Consider the following 15,952-nt stretch of genomic DNA (forward strand, 5'->3'; position numbering starts at 1 on the left):
ACTAGTCTGTGGATGAAAATATAAAAGAGTTATGATTTTTAGAAGGCGAGGAGGAAAAAATGAAAACGTAAAAATTAAATTGTCTGAGTCCTTAAGGCCAAAATGGGCTGAGTCCTTAAGGGTTAAAGTTAGGGGTCAGAAGAGGACAATTTTAAGCATAATAAATTTGGTGCATGTAGTTATAATTTTTTTAAGGAAGTAAAATAGAATACAACCTACACAAATTGGATATCCTTGTAACCATATGGACCTACAGAATAAAGAGAATATGAGAGATTTTTCAAAACCTGTTCAGAGGAAAAGTTCTTACATTTTGCTGAGGCCTTGTTAAAAATGAAAAAAGCGAGTTGATTGGTTGTTATGGGCAATTGGACAACTCTTCCTCTGGACAGGTTTTAATAAATCTCCCCCAATGTGTCATTTTTATAAAAAAGTTCACTGCATGGAAACGGAAGCCGCCAAAAGTTACAAAATGGCGAGTTTTGTTTTCCCAATTTCACACCACAAATATTTTTTTTCTTTGCCATATATTTTGTAATAAAATGATTGATGTAATTGCAAAGTACAATTGATGGCAAGCCCTCAAGAAACAAGCCCTCATATGGGTCTGTAGGTGCAAAATTCAAAGTATTATGATTTTTAGAAGGGAAGGAGAAAAAAAGTGCAAAAACGAATATTGGCCTGGGTTAAAATTATTTAAAGAAAGGACAACAACTACACCAGTGACAGGGTCATGGTTGCCAAAGGCTCATTAAAGAGGACCTGTGGCCAACCAAAAGAATTGAGTTACATTACATTATTACTTTTCCTAGGGTGCCCTTATCACATAACTTTTTTTACAGTTTCTTGATGCGCCCTTCCATTTCAGAAATATGAGGGTTTATAGTTTGACAAGTCAGGAAATCAGAAAGATGGGCGTGAATTTAAATTGAATAATGGGAGTGACTATCTGGTGATAGGCGGGGTTATACAGTCAGGAGGTGTGTATTAGGCACACTCGCCCCATAATATACAACATGCACACAACCTGACTGTATAATCCCGTCCATCACCTGATATTCATTCACATTTTTTTTAAATAAAGTTGACGTCCCATCTGACTGATTCCCTGACTGGTACAGGAAATCATTTTGATTGCTATATTAGAGTCGGGATGGAATTTTTCCTCGGTCATGGGGCAATTGGCATCAGCCTAATGGTTTCTTTTTCTTCCACTGGATCAACACAGTAGGGTAGGTATATAATTATGTAACTATGTTATCTGTATTTTGTGGGTTTAACAAAAACAGAGCATTTTTAGCGGTGAGAGTAAAATTTGACTGGAAGATTATGGCCCAGATTTATCAAAGAATGTCTATGATAGAGCTATTTTACCACGTTTATTTGAGTGGTGGGTTTGACTAGGGTGCATCCTATTTATCAAGAAGATGCAGCAGGATGATGAATTTTGTGCAGCTCTGCTGTGGTGGGAAAAGCTCTACCACAACATAGCACTCCACTTGCGGTGAAAATAGAAGTACATTTTATTCTTGCAATCCAAAAATATATGTGACGTTTCGGTCAAAAATGACCTTCTTCAGACCTATGTGAAACAGCATAACATCAGTATATAATATCATATACATAGATAATAAATAGTCCATCTGAATAGTTGATTAACAACAAAAATTATACACAGAGATCAGAACAAAATTGGAATAATGCTACTCAAGGATTGGTGAAAAATATTAAGGCAAATTGTATACACACACATCATTTGCATCAAAGCGAATTCATAACAGTCTATAGTAGCGGGTCTACAGAAATTTGCAGATATTATGGTGATCAAAAATTCATAACATAACATCAATATTGCACCAACAGGGATATGATATAACAGTGATGTACATAAATCAAAGGAGGGGGGGCTAGTCCTAGTACAAAATCAGAGAAGAACATAACATTACAGGTGATGAAGTTGCATGACCACTGTAGATGGCTGGGTGACTCACCAGATTGCTGCGGAGGAGGGGTGAAGTTAAGGAGAAAACGGTATCCTGTGACCGTGTGGCAGGTGAGTAGAGGTGGCGACAGAAGTCGAATGTGGATGAAGCAGGATGTGAAATGTGGGCTTATGTGGTGGGGCTGGCGTGCACTTCCGGTTCATGGTACCGGAAGTGGTGTTGCTGGTGTCAATTGGGATGAGCCACATAGTGTGTGGCTATGGGCATGATATCTGCTGAAATATTGAAATCAAGAAAGGAGCGGCTGTGAGGGAGAAAAGGACCGTGTTTTGCACATACCTAAGGGAGAAAGCAGCCGCTCCCTGCGCTCTGGCCGCTACTTGCGGTCACATGACCGGAAGTTTGGCATTTGGAACGCAACTATGCGTTCCACTGCGCTCAGAGGGAGGAAGTGCTAGTGTCTGCTGTTGAATTGTAGGGAAAGACCTGTAAAAAATGGCCAAAAAAGTAAAACTGAGTACACAATGGATAAGGTAAGATGAAAATGGGCTAATGTGTCAGTGAGAGTGTGTGGAACGAAAAAAAGATGAACTGGGGAAATGAGAAAAAAAAATTCTCACCCATTTTCCCAGGTCCAGTACAGGTTGCAGCAGCAATCTGGTACTTGTTGGTACTAGTAGGAGAATCAGCAAGCCAAATTTGTCTACATCCTTTAGAGATTGTGTTGTTTTGCTGGATAATACGACCATTGTGAACTATTTTGCTCATTCTCAGTCATCTCATTAGTTTAAAGAGTCTGATGAATTGACTTTGAGCCAGGTGTCGGTGGATTCATCATTGTCTACATTTACATGGCGCAGTCTTTCTAGACGGTCTTTCTCATCATCTCTGACTTTGCTTCCCCCAAAGTGCAGAAGAATAGAATTAAATGCAAGGAGGAGTTGTGTGAAGACAGTCAGCCTTTGAAATGTGTTGCAAAGGGGGTGGAGGTAGAAGTAGAAGGCAAGCTTTGCACGAGTGGGACTGGTGGTGGTAGACATGGACAGTGTGACTTTCAGCTCGGGCATTGGAATCTCAACTCAGTTCTCTCAACTCTATTCCTCACGCTAAGCCATATAAAGCTTAGTGGATACTGGATCTTTAAGTGATATGTCAATATTTACACTCACACATGGTGGGAAACTTCCACCTGAATGGATGAAGTGATTGCAAAACAACAACTTTAATTAATACTTAGATACTGTGGTTCTGAGCATAATGCATAACACCACTAATCCTCAAGGAGGTCAACTTGTGCTTTAGTTGTCTGGTGGCTCTTATTTCTAACAAATTGGGAATTTATGGGTCTTAGGAAGATTACTCCTTTTAACAACCTATCCTGCCTAGAAGTATTGAGCAGGGTTGAACTAGTCTATTGGATATAATGACCCAGGTGCTTTTGAGCGTCCTCGTGATTGATAAAATGGTATCCTTTTCATGTATAGACTTACATGTTGCCAGCATGTGCAAAATTATCAGCTACACTGTAGTCTCTGATAACCACATGGTCAAAGCAATCTTACTCCAAGTCTTTTTATGAGTTTTGATTCCAGCAATGACTGCACAGCAGACACACAGAAGTGCATGGCAGTTACAATTCATTTTAGTTGATCATGATGGTCTCAGATGCAGTCTGCACAGACAACAGAAACAAAGTACAGTAGGTGCCAAGTTCTGGTAAAAAAAGTCACCAATAGGGCAAATGAGCAGAACCCCTTTAAATGCAATGCTCATGTCATTTGTTTTCTGCAAAGCCGGCTATTGGGCCTATATTTAGTAATGAATCCAGCTTTGATGTATTGTCTATGAGATGCTGGGAAAAAATTGGTGTAGCTTAAATGAGCACTGTCAAATAGAAAAAACCTTTTATATGTGGGACATCTTGGTAAAAAATTTACCTTTCTATTGTATTTCATAAGAAAATTTTTATTCCTCTTTATATAAATAATGACATATAAAATAATGACTTTATCCAAGCTGAAGCACAGGCATGGACAAAGTCCAGTAAGTTAGGGTGGGCTAGCACTCCTCCTTTCTGATAGCACAGAAGAGAGCACAGAGGAGTACTATCAGACAGGAGAGAGCACAGAAGAGTCTTATCAGACAGGAGAGAGCAAAGAGAGGTGCTATCATACAGGAGAGAGCACAGAGGAGTGATCTCAGACAGGAGATAGCAAAGAGGAGTACTATCAGACAGGAGAAAGCACAGAGGAGTACTATCAGACAGGAGAGAGCACAGAGGAGTACTATCAGACAGGAGATAGCACAGATGAGTACTATCAGACAGGGGAGAGCACAGAGGAGTGCTATCAGACAGGAGAGAGAAGGGCCCCTTACACAGCTAAAGGCCTGGGCCTCCCGTCTGTGGCCCACCCCGACTCCGCCCATATGCCCCTGACTCCGCCCCTATGCCTCCCCTATGACCCACCCACAATTTTTTTATTTCTTTTTAGTACTAGAAGGACAGTAAAAAGTGAGACAGGCCTATACCTTTCTCATTTTTCTGTTTATGAGGCTATATGAGGGCTCATTTTTTGCACCGTGATCTGTAGTTTCTATCGGTACCATTTTTATTTTGATGGGACTTTTTGATAGCTTTTTATAATTTTTTTGAATTGAAGTGACCAAAAATGTGCAGTTTTGGACTTTAGTGTTTTTTTTTTTTATGTTTATGCACTCGACCATATGGTTTAAGTAACCTAATATATTAATAGTTTGGACATTTACGCACACGGTAATACCACATATGTTTTTGTTTACATAATTTTACTAGAAAAAGGGGAAAAGGGGGGATGGTCCAATTTAATTTGGAAGGGGCTTATTCACAATTATTATTGTTTTTTTCTACAATAATTTTTTTCCTGTTGGAAACAATTACATGTATCCTATAGAAATCTGTGTTATTTGCGCTCCATTAGTACAGCCTGCCATGGCTTTCTGCACTAAAAGATGCCCGATCAGATGTCTGATCAACCAGCTGTAGCTAAATCTCCCATTTAGGTGTCTAAAGGGTTAATGCCAAACATCAGCCCAATTGGTGATGTTGCCATTAGCCTTGGGTCCCAGCTGCTGATAGCAGCCTGGACCCACCAGTTATGAAACGCATTCAGCTCTTGATTGCACTTCAAACTGCAGAAGTGCTTGCAGGGCTTATGTTTATATCATGTTTCTTAACCTCTTGGGGACGCAGGGCGTATGCATCCACCCTGTATCCCCAATCCTTAAGGACCCAGGGTGTGCCTGTACGCCCTGGTCCAGTATAGCGAGTTTAAACCGTTCTCACCAGAGGAGATCAGGTTAAACCCGATGGACAGCCAGGACCCACGGCTAATGCCTGGCATGGCTGATCGGGCCGATGCCCGGCATTAACCCTTTAGACGCCGCCATCAATGTTGATTGCGTCGTCTAAAACTAAAGTAAACCACGATGTCCCCTTCAGCTTACCAGATGACGGGAGGGTCCTCACCTGCCTCTCTGTGTTCTGATTGGCGATCTACTGCTCCATGCCTAGAGTAGCAAAGTGCTGGTTACACTGATCAATGTTATGCAATGGCATAGCACTGATCAGTGTATGCAATCAGAAGATTGCATGTTTAAAAAAAAAAGTGTCCATTTTTTTAAATAAAAGTTCATTAACCCCTTCCCTATTAAAAGTTTAAATCACCCCCCTTTTTTCATATTATTTCACCCCACAAATATTTTTTTTGTTTTTGTTTCGATGCAGGTTATATTATAAAATAAGTGATGTAATTGCAAAGTACAATTGGTGACACAAAAAACAAGCCCTTATTTGGGTCTGTAGGTGCAAAATTGAAAACGTTATGATTTTTAGAAGGGAAGGAGGAAAAAGTGAAAATGCAAAAACAAAAATTTTCCTTAAGGTGAAAATATAGAGAGAGGAGAGAAGGCGCCTCATGTGCGGGATGAGCAGATCTTGTGAGTGGGGGGAATGGAGGTAATCCCAAGCCGCTTACCAAAGTTGGTTGTGCGCCCACACACAACAAGGTCTAGCGTGAAATATGTAAATCGGTCCACTGCAGCCCTCTTTAATAGCGTAGAGACAAGGATGAGATGACCGTAAAATCAGGAGTTTGTCCGGTCCAGAGAGGAACCGTCAGAGAATGCAGGATAAAATCAAAGGATTTATTGAATGCAACGCGTTTCCCTGCGCACGCACAGCTTCTTCTTCTGCCTGAAGAAGATGCGCATGCGCAGCGAAACGCGTTGCATTCAATAAATCCTTTGATTTTATCCTGCATCCTGACGGTTCCTCTCTGCGCAGGACAAACTCCTGATTTTATGGTCATCTCATCCTTGTCTTAAGGTGAAAATAGGCTGAGTCCATAAGGGCTTAAAGGAGTAGTCCAGTGTTGAAAAACTTATTCCCTATCCTTAAGATAGGGCATATGTTTCAGATCTCGTGGGGTCCGACCGCTGGGACCCCCCGCAATCTCCTCTACGGGGCCCCGGCAGCCCAACGGAAGAGATTGTGTCGACCATCGCACAAAGCGGCGGGTGACACTCCCCCTCAATACAATTCCATGGCAGAGCCTTCCCTCAGGCTGTCGGGGCCCTCTACAGGAGATTGCGGGTAGCTCCAGTGGTCGGACCCCCTGCGATCTGAAACTTATCCCCTATGCTTAGACTAAAATAAAAGCTATATAGAGGGGTTTAAGGGTATGTGTTTCATATAGTTGGGGTAGGCCCATTTGTTAGTAGTTTTACACCCAACTATTAAAGGAGTTGTCTGGTAAAAAATAACTTATCCCCTATCAGAGGATAGGGGATAAGTTGTAGATTGCGGGGGACTGCCCCCGCAATCTCCTGCACGGGGTCCCGGAAGTCGGCTGGAAGGGGGGCATGCCATACCCCGCACGGAGTGCTGGCCGACACACCCCTCCATGTACCCGATAGAGATACATGGATACATGGAGGGGATATACCGGCAGTGGCTTCATGCGGTGCACACACGTACGCTTCAGGCAAACTGCCGGGGCCCCATGCAGGAGATTGCAGGGGGCCCCACGCTTGGACCCCGATTCAATTTATAACTTATTTCCTATCCTTGGATAGGGGATAGTTATTTTTCACCAGACTACTCCTTTAACAGAGGGGCCTACCCAAACTGTATGGGAGCAACTATGAACAGAGAGGCCTACCCAAACTATATGGAAGCAACTATTAACAGAGGGGCCTACCAAAACTATATAGGGGGCTCCATATAGTTTGGGTAGGCCCCTCTGTTATAGTTGCCCCAATAGTTGTGGTAGGCCCGGGCCCCTCTCAGAGAGGCCAACAACTAAATGGGGGGGAAACTATTAGCAAAGAGGGGCCTACAACAACTATATGGGCCAGGGTAAAACTTGCCACTAGTTGTTGTATGCTCCTTTTTGTTGCTAATTGTTGCCCCCATATAGTTTATGCCTGAATGCCTCAGTCATATATTTTTCCCAGGCAGCAGGCCCCAACTCAGCTGCCTGCTACAGTGCCATCGGCACTATATTGTTTTCCTGCTGCTTCTCCTCCAGCCCCAAATCACATTATAGATATCTTTTTTAAAGGGGTACTCCGATGAAAACCTTTTTTGTTTTAAATCAACTGGTGGCAAAAAGTTTAACATATTTGTAAATTACTTCTATTAAAAAATCTTAATCCTCCAGTACTTATTAGCTGCTGAATGCTACAGAGGAAATTCCTTTCTTTTTGGAACACTGATGACATCACGAGCACAGTGCTCTCACTGTCCATTTTAGCAACCATGCATAGCAGATACATAGCAGATGCATAGCAGATGTATGCTAAGGGCAGCATGGTGGCTCAGTGGTTAGCACTGCTGCCTTGCAGTGCTGGGGACTTGGGTTCAAATCCCACTAAGACAACAATAAATAAAGCATTATTATTATAATAACTTCGGCAGAGAGAACTGTGCTTGTGATGTCATCAGAGAGCATTCCAAAAAGAAAAGAATTTCCTCTGTAGTATTCAGCAGCTAATAAGTACAGGAATGATTAAGATTTTTAATAGAAGTAATTTACAAATATGAATTCGGGTAGAAAACAGATATGGTGCACATCTACAATCTTGTATAATGATCTGATTGCTTCTCACCATAATATAAAAAATGAACAGGTTGTTAGTATACATTTTTGATCAAAAAGTACAAGCCCACTCGCCACGTCAAGGCCACCTATTTAGAGTGGGTCCCTAACGTCCCTAGCATAAATAACATAGTAGTTAGCTACACAAGGGCCATTTCTTTCCTAGCAGCCTTCCAGTCTGGGAGAGCATGGTAAGTGTGCTATTACACCTTGTTCACACTGGTGTGGTGCTGTGCGGCGGCCGTTGCTGCCGTGGTGCCGTGTCTGCTGGGGGGTGCGGCCCATAGACTGGTTTGAGTGGCATTGGGGCCGCTCTGCCAGTGGGTCGTTCCCCCCGTGGGCACTGGTGTCACGGCGGTAGTGGTTGCCGCCCAGTGCTATGCCATTTTATGCTAGGGACGTTAGGGACCCACTCTAAATAGGTGGCCTTGACGTGGCGAGTGGGCTTGTACTTTTTGATCAAAAATGTATACTAACAACCTGTTAGTTTTTGATATTATGCTGAGAAGCAATCAGATCATTATACAAGATTGTAGATGTGCACCATGTCTGTTTTCTACCCGAATTCATAATTTACAAATATGTTTAACTTTCTGCCACCAGTTGATTTAAAAGAAAAAAGGTTTTCACCGGAGTACCCCTTTAACCCCTTGTAAATGTACGTCCTAGTGACGTGGTACTTAACGCACCAGGACGTACATTTACGTCCTGAGCATAACCGCGGGCATCGGAGCGATGCCGGCATCATGCGCAGCAGGTCCCAGCTGTGCATCGCAGCCAGGGACCCGCCGGTAATGGCGGACACCCGCGATCCCGCGGATGTCCGCCATTAACCCCTCAGATGCCGTGATCAATACCGATCACGGCATCTGCAGGATCGTGGTCACTTAACAGGACGATCGGATCGCCCACAGCACTGCCGCGGCGATCCGATCATCCTGCACGGCAGATGGAGGTCCTCTCACCTTGCTCCGCTGCCTTCCGGGAGTCTTCTGCTCTGGTCTGCCTTCCCGCAGACCAGAGCAGAAGATCACCGATAACCCTGATCAGTTCTATGTCCTATACATAGCACTGAACAGGATTAGCAATCGAGTGATTGCGTTAAATAGTCCCCTATGGGGACGATTAAAGTGTAAAAATAAAAGTAAAAAAAGTAAAAAAATAAAGTAAAAAAAAGTGAAAACCCCCTCCCTCAATAAAAACGTAAATTGTCCCATTTTCCCTATTTTACCCCCAAAAAGTGTAAAAAAATGATTTTATATACATATTTGGTATTGCCGCGTGCGTAAATATCCGAACTATTAAAATAAATTGTAAATTATCCCGTACGGTGAACGGCGTGAACGTAAAAAAAAAAAGTCCAAAATAGCTGCTTTTTTATAACATTTTATTCCAAATTTTTTTTTTTTTTATTAATAAAAAATGTAATATAAGTTTTGTATAAGCAAATATGGTATTAATAAAAAGTACAGATCACGGTGCAAAAAATGAGCCCTCATACCACTGCTTATAAGAAAAAATGAAAAAGTTATAGGTCTTCAAAATAGGGGGATTTTAAACGTACTAATTTGGTTAAAAAGTTTGCAATTTTTTTTAAGCGCAACAGTAATAGAAAAGTATATTATCATGGGTATCATTTTAATCGTATTGACCCATAGAATAAAAAACACATGTCATTTTGACCATAAATTGTACGGCGTGAAAACAAAACCTTCCAAAATTAGCAAAATTGCTGTTTTCTTTTTAATTTCCCCACACAAATAGTATTTTTTTGGTTGCGCCATACATTTAATGATAAAGTGAGTGATGGCATTACAACTGGTCGCGCAAAAAACAAGCCCTCATACTAGTCTGTGGATGAAAATATAAAAGAGTTACGATTTTTTGAAGGGGAGGAGGAAAAAACGAAAACGTAAAAATAAAATTGTCCTTAAGGTCCAAATGGGCTGAGTCCTTAAGGGGTTAATATACATTATGGCTCTAGTTCGCTCATTTCCAAATTCCCACCGCTGCCACCACTCACCTTAGCGCTAGCGGTAGTAGCAGAGCAGAGCTGCAGCGCACTTGACTTGCTTAGTCAGTAGCAGGCAGCAGAGAGACTCTCCTGAGTCCTGCCTCCGCCACAGCGCTACTGTGCGGCGGCTGTATCAAAACGCATGTAGCGCGAATCGCGAGCGGAGCAAGCAAGTAGTACCTCCCGCTTCACTCTGCAAATTTAAAGAGACAGCCGGCCCCAGAGGCACCCCTGCTGCATGGACGCAGCAGCGGCGGTACGCACTGGCACCTTAACTCTAAGTAACAGTAACCCCTCACTGACTGACTGTGTGACTGACAACCCAAAAAAAAAAAGGTCCAGAGATGACCGGGCCCCCTTAAGCTCCGGGCCCCATACAGGTGTATAGGTTTTACCTACGGATGGCGGCCCTGGGAGAGAGCACAGATGAGTACTATCAGACAGGAGAAAGCACAGAAGAGTCTTAACAGACAGGAGAGAGCACAGTGGAGTACTATCAGACAGGAGAGGGCACAGAGGAGTGCTATCAGACAGGAGAGAGCACAGAAGAGTGCTATCAGACAGGATAGAGCACAGAGGTGTACAATCAGACAGGAGAGAGCACAAAGGAGTACTATCAGACAGGAGAGAGCACAGATTAGAGCTAGCCCACCCTCATGTGCCAGCCATGATTTTTACCAAGATTTACAACATATAAAAAGTTTTTGTATCTTACAGTGCCCCTAAAGTCTGCTTTGACACTATGAGTATTCATCCATGATTAAACATACATTTTCTGTATTGCATAGTTAAAAAACAGATGTTTAATAACGGAGGAAATAGTGGGTGCTAACAGCTGAATAATGTCCGTTCAAATAACAGGCATATTCATCCATATAGACCCGTTATAACATCCGTCATGTACCGTTATTTTATATCCGTTTTAACACATCTGCCTACAGACTCCCACAGCAAGGACTACTACTACTCCCATCATGGAACAGACTTGTTTTCATGATGGGAGTAGTAGTTCCCTGGCTGTGGGACTCTGTCAGTGGCTGGGGAGGCTACATTAGTGTTTGTACTACTACCCCAATCATGGAACATACTCTGTTCCATGATGGGGGTTGTAGTAAATGGGCTGAGAGATTGATGCGATCAGAAGTTATTAAACAGGGAAGAAGGCAGCATGCTCTGTTCCCCTGCGAAGTATGGTGTATTTTTACTTTCACTTTTAAATTCCCCGTCGGGAGCCCTGAATTGTCGCCACCGCTGAGCCATTCAGAGCTCCCAGCAGAGTTTTTAAATTACTAATTTGATCCCAAATGTATGCCTCCCACGCATATTTATAATAATTAGTTGGCCCCAATGTGCTTATCCTTATCCCCCCCCCCCCCAGTGTCCTTATTTCACCTCCTGCTACCTGCTCCTCATCTTCTTGGAGCAGGGTAGCATCGGGACCTGTCAGGAGCCGGCAGCAGTGAATGAATGAATGAAGCTGACATGTTCTGCATGTAGGCTTCATTCATTCACCGCCGCCGCCCGACATGCCCCACTGCTGACCTGGTCCTAGAGCAATCAGCGCACCACCGGGACATATCTATTCTCTGCTGCTTATCTCTGTACGGGTGGGGGTAGTAGTGCAAACACTAATGTAGCCTTTCCAGCCCCCGGCAGACTCCCACAGCCAGGGAACTACTACTCCCATCATGGTAACAAGTTTGTTCCATGGTGGGAGTAGTAGTAATCCCGGCTGCGGGAGTCTGTAGGCAGAGGTGTTAAAATAACGGTACATGACTGATTTTTATAACAGGTCTTAATGGATGAATATGCCTGTTATTTTGAAGGATATTATTCAGCTGTTAGCACCCGTTATTTCATTTGTTATTATACATCCATTTGTTAATTATACAATACAGAAAATGGATGTTTGATAATGAATGAATACTCATAGTGTGAAAGCACAGTTTTAGAAAAACTGCTGTAAATGAGAAATATTCTGCCCACCAATAAAGCAAAATAAAAAAAGGTGCATTCATTCAAGAAATAATGGAGGGAATAAATTCAGAAAAATACAAAAAAACTATAGGAACAAGTGGTTATTTTTTGCCATAATAATGTTGCTTTTAAGACATTTCTGGGTTACGTACATTTTTAGCATGCCACAAGTTAGTACAACAAGATAAAAAAGGTAAACTATGTACAAAGAATTCTATTTACAATTCTGTTTAAATATATTTCCTTTTCCTTGGCTACAAGTTATGATAAAAAGTAAGCAATACATTGAAAACAATATATAAATCATAAAATGTTGCAGTATCTTGTAATACCTTTTTTATTGGACTAACAGCATTTTGTAGAGTCAAGCTTTCGGGATTCCTCCCTTTATCAAGTCCAAAGCAAATCTAAGCATCCCTGGTCAAAAAACACCATTATAAAACCAACTACAATCTCTAAAACAGACACCATCAAAAACTTAAAGAATAATCAAACCATAACAATCAAACCAGCAGACAAGGGAGGTGCAGTGGTGATAATGAACACTGAGGATTACATAAAAGAGGGAAACAGACAATTGGCAGACACTACATACTACAAGAAACTGACAGAAGACCCCACCAAAGAATACACTCTGGAATTGAAGAAATTGATGGAATCCTTCCCAAAAGAGTGACAGAAAGGATTAGAGACACTCATACCCACAAATCTCATAACAGGGACATTCTACATGCTTCCAAAAATCCACAAAACTGGGAACCCAGGCAGACCAATAATAACAGGTATGGACACATTGGGGACCAGGATGGCACCACAATATGCCAACCTATTCATGGCTGACCTTGAACAACGATTTCTAGACACACAACTTCACAAACCCTACAGATACCACCGTTACATTGATGATACTTTCATCATTTGGACAGAAGGAAAAGAAAAACTCAGAAAGTTTTATGATGCCTTTAACACATTCAATCTATCTATCAAACTCAAAATGGACTTCTCTACAGAAAGTGTGAACTTCCTGGACACTACTGTCACAATAAACAGGAACACACTACAAACGTCTGTATACAGAAAACCCACAGACCGATCCAGCTATCTACATAAATCCAGTTTCCATCCATCACACACAAAGAAAGGCATCATATACAGCCAAGCTACCAGGTACCATCGCATCTGCTCCAACCCTGATGACAGAGACCTGCACCTACAAACACTGTCTGAGAAATTCAAACAAAAAGGATACAAACCTAGGATAATCAATAGGAAAATACACTCTGCCCTTCAAACACCACGGGAACACCTTCTTCAATACAGAGAGATACAACCATCACCACGCGTACCACTAGTAGCCACATACAATCCGGCCCTTGAGGAAATATGCAAAATTATCAAGGACCTGCAGTCAATATTGGCGGAAGATGAGATGCTAAAAGAAATCTTCCCTGAACCTCCCATCTTGGCCTTCAGACAATCACACAATTTAAAACAAAAGCTGGTCAGCCGAAAATTACCTACAGAAAGAACAGACACAGACAATGGGACCAAACCCTGCACCAAACCTTGCTGTAAACTCTGCCAACATATCTGCACCAAGATGGAAGCCCCCCACAACAACAAGACATATAACATTAGGGGACTATACTCCTGCACATCCCCAAAAGTGGTCTACATGATACAATGCACCAAGTGTGACATGGAATGCTACATTGGTGAAACCAGCCAGAAACTCAACGAAAGGATGAATCTACACAGACATTCCATCAACCGCCATAAAGAAAAAGACTACTGCACCCCAGTTGGACATCATTTTACCCAATCAGGCCACTCCATACATGACCTTACAATCAAGATACTGAGAGGGAACTTCAAAAACACTCAAGAGAGAAAGACATTTGAAGCCAAAATGATACTGTTTTTTGACTCGAAAAACAGGGGACTCAATGTGGATTTGAGCTTCTTATCTCATTATCAAAATTTCTTATAACCTGTACTGAATTCTCTTTTGCATCTCACTTTGTCCTGCTTAATTACCAGTCTCTCCCCTGCTCCTCCTCCCTCTCCCTTTTTTTCATCCTTATGTATTTAGTCTGTGTTCCCATAACAGGACAATTTATGGCCCATCTAAGTCTGAATTCTCTACATCTATTGTCTTAACCCCTGCATATTTGTAAGATGTAACCTGTGTCTTCTGCTTGTGAGCTTACATTTGCTTTGGACTTGATAAAGGGAGGAATCCCGAAAGCTTGTCTCTACAAAATGCTGTCAGTCCAATAAAAAAGGTATTACAAGATACTGCAACATTTTATGATTTGCATCACTGGACTAATACGGCTACTCAAATTTACTACAAAACAATATATTGATAATACATGATTACTGTTTGTCACTCAGTGAATTTTTCTTTCCATATAGCTGACAGTCACCTGTGAAACAAACAAAAAATGTTTTGATTCCAACATTAACAAAAAAAACTGTATTTGAAAAGACTAGCGAGCCATGACAATAATTTTGGTAATATAAAGTAAATTCAGTTTACACTATTTCACCGGTTCATAAAGCATACCACAAATTGTCTGCAACCAGAACATTTCATTGTAGTTATTGAGGCTATTATTATTAGGGAAAGACAGTTATGCTTTAATAAACAACTTCAAAAAGCAATATTGTATTTTTACACTTGCAGGGTTCAGTGTATAATGATAATAACAGGCTTATAGTGTTCAGGTGATTGTACTGAAACAACACTTTAACAGCTCTGTTCCAGTTATTGTTTTTTTCTGGAGTATGAACACTATGGAAACTTTTAATGTTTACTATAAGGTGTTTTTATGTCAATTTGGGTTAACTGATAAACCTTCAGTCTCTATTAAATACTATTGAATGAAAAAAACAATGCAATTAGGAATATCAATATTATTGTACTCCATTTACCTTAATGGGGGAGACTTATCAAAGGAATTAGACTGGTTTTTCCTGTCCAAAATTGTCTCACAGAAAGTCGCAGTCTAAATATGTGCAACTTTTTCGCGACTTTTGCTTTAGAGAATTTTAAGAACATGATGCATTCTATGCATTGGTGCTGAATTTATCAAAAGCGACTTTTCGGCAACATGTCGCATCGGCTGAAAGTATTGCTGAAATGTCAGACCATACTGGAGCAGGTTTAAATACAGTCTAAAAGCATAGATCCTGAAGTCTGTACACAGAATTTATCAAGAGCCTTGCGACTTTTGATAAATTAGACCGGACAATAGACCGGACTAACGCTCTGTAGTTTGGTCTAAATTGATGCGGGACATAGACAGCTTTGATAAATCCCCCCCAATGTTTTTAAACCAAAGAATATGAGTTAAAGGGGTACTCCGGTGGAAAACATTTTTTTAATCAACTGGTGCCAGAAAGTTAAACAGATTTGTAAATGACTTCTGTTAACACATCTTTATCCTTCCAGTACTTATAAGCGGCTGTATATTACAGAGAAAGTTCTTTTGTTTTTGGAGTTCTTTTTTTTTTCTGTCCACAGTGCTCTCAGGAACTGTTCAGAGTAGCATAGGTTTGCTATGGGGATTTGCTTCTATTCTGAACAGATCCTGATACAGACAGAGGTGTCAGCAGAGAAAACGGTAGACAGAACAAAAAAGAAATCCAAAAAAGTTAAGAACTTTCTCTGTAGTATATAACAGCCAATAAGTACTGGAAGGATACAGATTTTTTAATAGAAGTCAAATGCTGAACAGTTGGACTAAGCACATTATGTAAGGTGGGTTAAGGTGAGTTTTAATTTTTTTGGGCTTAGTCTGGCCACATTTACACATATAAATTAGTGTCACATAGGCTTGCATTGAGGGGGCGGAGCATGACATCACACGGGGCGG

General features: G+C 41.3%; 1 long non-coding RNA gene across 1 annotated transcript in view; it reads left to right on the forward strand.

The window, feature by feature from the left end:
• The first annotated feature begins 2,296 nt into the window (after positions 1–2,296).
• The window catches only part of LOC130356585 (uncharacterized), a 125,846-nt gene continuing 112,190 nt past the window's right edge, over positions 2,297–15,952 (forward strand). The window contains exon 1 of the long non-coding RNA XR_008888926.1: positions 2,297–2,476. This is a non-coding gene — a long non-coding RNA (uncharacterized LOC130356585). The remainder of the gene's footprint in view (positions 2,477–15,952) is intronic.

This window comes from Hyla sarda, chromosome 2, assembly GCF_029499605.1.
Source record: "Hyla sarda isolate aHylSar1 chromosome 2, aHylSar1.hap1, whole genome shotgun sequence".
Lineage (NCBI taxonomy): Eukaryota > Metazoa > Chordata > Amphibia > Anura > Hylidae > Hyla > Hyla sarda.